The sequence below is a fragment of the Sorex araneus genome, chromosome X (assembly GCF_027595985.1).
Source record: "Sorex araneus isolate mSorAra2 chromosome X, mSorAra2.pri, whole genome shotgun sequence".
Classification (NCBI taxonomy): domain Eukaryota; kingdom Metazoa; phylum Chordata; class Mammalia; order Eulipotyphla; family Soricidae; genus Sorex; species Sorex araneus.
The window spans coordinates 264,402,667-264,407,664 of NC_073313.1; positions in this window are offsets into that span (position 1 = coordinate 264,402,667).

The following is a 4,998-nucleotide window of genomic DNA, read 5'->3' on the forward strand; positions in this document are numbered from 1 at the left end:
CTGCTGGCCGCCCAGCCTCCCCACCTGGTCTGGGGGTCCCCGCCCCCCCGCGGGAGGGGGGCTGCAGAGAGAGCAGAGCAGGTAGGGCCTTGCCTTGTGCACGGCCAGCGAGGTTCAGGTCCTGGCACCCCACGGGGTCCCCCTCTTGCACCTGAGTTGGCCCAAACTCAGTGAGAGCAGACAGAGTCCAGCCGGAGGGAGGACAGGAAGCTTCAGTCACCCTCTGTCCGCCACGGCGGGCAGCACCTCGAACCCTTCACAAATGACTCAGACTGTGATCACACTTACTCCCTGAAACTACATTCCAGGGTGCCACTCAGAGCACACAGGATTAACTGCACCTGGGGTGGAACAGAGTCGCCCCACATCCTGTCGAAGAGCGGCGGGAACAAGGCTATGGCTGCACTGCTGAGGGTCAGGGCCGGGAGAGAGCCACGGGAGAGAGCCACAGGGCAGGCCACGGGAGAAAGTCACAGGACAAGCCACGGGAGAGAGCCACAGGGCAGGCCATGGGAGAGTCATGGGACAAGCCACGGGAGAGTCACAGAACAGGCACAGGAGAGAGCCACACGGGACAAGCCACGGGAGAGAGTCACAGGACAGGCCACGGGAGAGAGTCACGGGACAAGCCATGGGAGAGTCACGGGACAAGCACAGGAGAGAGTCATAGGGCAGGCCACGGAGAGAGCCACGGGACAAGCCATGGGAGAGAGCCACAGGGCAGGCCACGGGAGAGAGTCACAGGACAAGCCACGGGACAATCCAGAGGAGAGAGCCACAGGACAGGGCACGGGAGAGAGTGACAGGACAAGCCACGGGACAAGCCACAGGACAAACCATGGGAGAGTCACGGGACAAGCTACAGGAGAGCCACAGGATAAGCCACGAGAGTGAGCCACAGAACAAGCCGCGGGAGAGTGTGGGCTTCACAGTGGGGCAGAAGGCCATGTGCGGGGACATCCCCGGCCCTCAGGAAGACTGGGGGCCTCCATCCTCAATTGAGAGCACAGCCCCGTCTGGCCACCTGCCTGCCCCGGGGCCTCTCGTTCTTCAGCAGTAAGGTGTGGACACTGCTCGCAGCCACTCACCCGGTGCTGTGGGCAGGAACAGAGCGGGCAGGCGGAGATGCGAGGCCGGGCTGGGGCAGCGACACTCAGCTGCGGGGGAAGGGACCCGAGGCAGAGTCACGCACACACGCCCCCACACTCGGGAATGCAGAGTCCACCCTGCCCTGCCCACGCCCTCCTGGCTCATCTAACTTCAGCCTGGATTCCAGGAAAACTTCCAGTGCACGAGCCTGACTTTGCTTCCGTTATTTTACCTGGGGGAGTGGGGACTCACGCCTGGCAGTGCTCAGGGGCTACTCCCAGCTCGGGGCTCAATCCTGGCAGTGCTCTGGGCCTGTGCAGTGCTGGGCACTGAAGTGTGGGGCGCCTGCATGCAGAGCACATGCTCCAGCCTTGGAGCCCTCCTGGGCCCCCGATTCGCTTGTTTTATTAATATTGAGCTACAATACTATATAGTTTCATTTATTTATTTATTTATTTGCTTTTTGGGTCACACCCGGCAATGCACAGGGGTCACTCCTGGCTCTACACTCAGGAATTACCCCCAGCAGTGCTCAGGGGACCATATGGGATGCTGGGAATCGAACCCAGGTCGGCCGCATGCAAGGCAAACGCCCTACCCACTGTGCCCTACCTACTCCAGCCCCATCGTTTTATTTTTTATTACTTATTTTTCTGCTTTTTTTTCTGGGTCACAGCCAGCAGTGCTCAAGGGTTAGTCCTGGCTCTGCACTCAGGAATTAGCTCCTGGCAGTGCTGGGATGCCGGGGATCAAACCAGAGGTGGCCACGTGCAAGGCGGATTCTCTCCCCTCCTCCTGTCGCTCTGCCCTACCACTTAGAAACTCGTGTGCGAGGGGCTGGAGCGATAGCACAGCGGGTAGGGCATTTGCCTTGCACGCGGCCGACCCGGGTTCGAATCCCAGCATCCCATATGGTCCCCTGAGCACTGCCAGGAGTAATTCCTGAGTGTAGAACCAGGAGTAACCCCTGTGCATTGCCGGGTGTGACCTGAAAAGAAAAAAAAAAACTCGTGTGCGAGGGCTGGAGAAACAGCACAGCAGGCAGGCACTTGCCCTGCACGCCGCTGACCTGGCTCTCTCCCCGGCACCCTATATGGCGCCCCGAGCACTGCCAGCCGTGACCCCTGAGCTCAGCCCTGAGCCCCGCCAGGTGTGGCCCCCAAACCAAAATAAATCAATAAATCTTCCATGCAAGTGCCCCCACCACGTCACCTTCTTCCGCCTGCTCTGGCCCTCCCCACCCCCATGACTGGGTGTTGCAGACGCGGCCAGCGGCTGGGCCCGACTCCCTCTGACTCTCCACACAGCCAGTGAGAGCCCCTTCCTGGGGGCCCTGGGCTGATGTGAGAAAGCCTTACTGGGGTCAGAGAGACGGTACGGGGGGAGGGCGCTTGCCTGGCACACAGCTGACCCGGGTCTGATCCCCAGCACCGCCTTGGGCACCGCCAGGAGTGACCCCTGAGCACAGAGTCCAGAGTAAGCCCTGAGCACTGCCAGAAGTGACCCTGAGCACAGAGTCCAGAGTAAGCCCTGAGCACTGCCAGGAATGACCCTGAGCACAGAATCCAGAGTAAGCCCTGAGCACTGCCAGGAGTGACCCCTGAGCACAGAGTCCAGAGTAAGCCCTGAGCACTGCCAGGAGTGACCCTGAGCACAGAGTCCAGAGTAAGCCCTGAGCACTGCCAGGAATGACCCTGAGCACAGAGTCCAGAGTAAGCCCTGAGCACTGCCAGGAATGACCCCTGAGCACTGCCAGGGGTGGACCAACCCCACCCCACCCCAAAAGAACAGGTTTTCCTTGCTTGTGGATTGAGAAATGTCATTAACATGGAAATACTCCCCAAAGCACTGGGCAGATTCAGTGCGGTCCCTCTAAGGACATTTTTTTTCTTTTTTTTTCTTTCTTTTTTGCTTTTTGGGTCACACCCGGCGATGCTCAGGGGTGACTCCTGGCTCTGCACTCAGAAATCACCCCTGGCGGTGCTCGGGGGACCATATGGGATGCTGGGAATCGAACCCAGCTGGGTCAGCCGCGTGCAAGGCAAAGCCCTACCCCCTGTGTTATCGCTTCAGCCCCAACCCAGGACATTTTTCGAAGAAATAGATCACATTCTCTTGAAACTCATGGAGCGGAGGGGTGGGCTGGAGAGGTGGGCCCACACGTGTTGGTGCGGCAGGCAGGGCTCCTGGACGTGACTGACCCGGCAATCAATCCCCGGCACCACAGAGGGTCCCCGAGTCCTGCTTGGAGTGAACCCCAAGCACAGCCGGTGCACCCACCCGCCCCCAGTACAGTAGGCAGAAACAAACGAGCACTCCAACAGCCTTCCACGGCCCCGCTCCCAGAGGCCTGGGGTGTGCCTGTGGGCGCAGGGGAACGTGGGGGGGACCAAGGGTTGGGGCCAGGGAAAGCAGGAAGGCTCAGAGTGTCCTCCTGGGAAAGAGGGTGTCTGGGGCAGGGGCCGGTGGCGCCTGAGCACCCCACTCTTGCCCCCCCCCAGCCTCTCGCTCCCCTCGGCCACCTCCTGGGCCTCCTGAGAATGAGCCAGTGAAGCAGGGGTGCGGTGCCCTCTGGGGGGGCTGCCTGGGGCGGGGTACATCTGCAGGGCACAGAGCTCGGCCCTGAACCCCTTCGAGGGAGCACCCCCGGCTCCCGTCTGACCTGGGCAGCCGCATCCTGGAGGGTCCCGAGGGTCGAGCTGAGAAAGTGGGGAGGGGGGCCCGGCCCCAACCCCAGGGCCCCTCCTGGGCAGCAGGGCTGGGTGGGGTGTGGCCTGCCGCGCCCGGAGCTACCAAGGGGGGTGGGAGCTCCGGGGACCTCAGGCCCTGGGGAGCCGGACTGGGGCGACCTGGGGGTACAGCGTGATCAGGAAGCCCCAGAGGGACACAGCAGCCAACACCTTCCCTGCACCAGCGTCCTGGAGCGGGGGTCCGCGTGGAACCCCCAGAGAGGCACAGAGAGGGGAGCTGGGCAGCGCGAGCCCCTTTGGCATGGGTTTGGGGGGCCACACCCAGTGATACTGGGGCTTGCTCTGGGGAGGCCCGGCTGCCCCCAGCCCCTGAGGGCCCCAGGACGGAGCCAGATGGGCAGGTCCTCTGGGGGCGTTTGTCTTTCCGGGCTCTGGGGGCAATAGTCTCCTCACAGTGACCCTAGGAGTCACAGCTGGGCACTGCCCTGAGGCCTGAGCAGACCCATCCCGCCCGCCCTCCTCCCCGACTGCCCGAGGGCGCTTCCCCCACCACCCCAGTCTGCCCTCCTCGAGTCCTGCCCGGTTCTCTTTTTTTCCCTTTTGCAATTTCTTATTTATTTATTTGTTTGTTTGTTTGTTTATTCTGAGTCTCCGTGAGACAGTTACAGAGCTGATCCTGGTGGGTTTCAGTCACGCAGTGTCCGACTTCCGCCCCTCGTCCATGTGCATCTCCCAGCACCAGCGTCCCTCCTGCCACCCTCCCGCCACCCTCCCCCAGCCTGCCTCCCTGTCTCTAGGGCAGCAGACACTCCCCCCCCCTCTGTCTCTCTCACTCTCTCAGCCTGTCTCTCTGTCTCTCTGTGTTTCTCTGTGTCTCTCTCTGTCTCTGTTTCTCTCTGTCTCTGTGTCTCTATCTCTGTCTGTTTCTCTCTCTGTCTCTATCTCTCTGTCTCTGCCTGTCTCTCTGTCTCTGCCTGTCTCTGCCTGTCTGTGGTCTCTCTCTCTCTCTCTCTCTCTCTCCCCCCCCCTCCTTCTCTCTCTCTCCTTTTGGACCTTACGGTTTGCAACACAGTACCAAGAGGTGGTTATCCTGTGTGCTCCTTTACCTGTCTTCAGCACTCAGTTCTTATCCAGGGTGATCATGTCCAGCTACCTTAGTCACGTGCTCCCTTCTCTAGCCCAGCTGCCTTCCTCCTCCATGGGCCACCCGCCCTTGTTC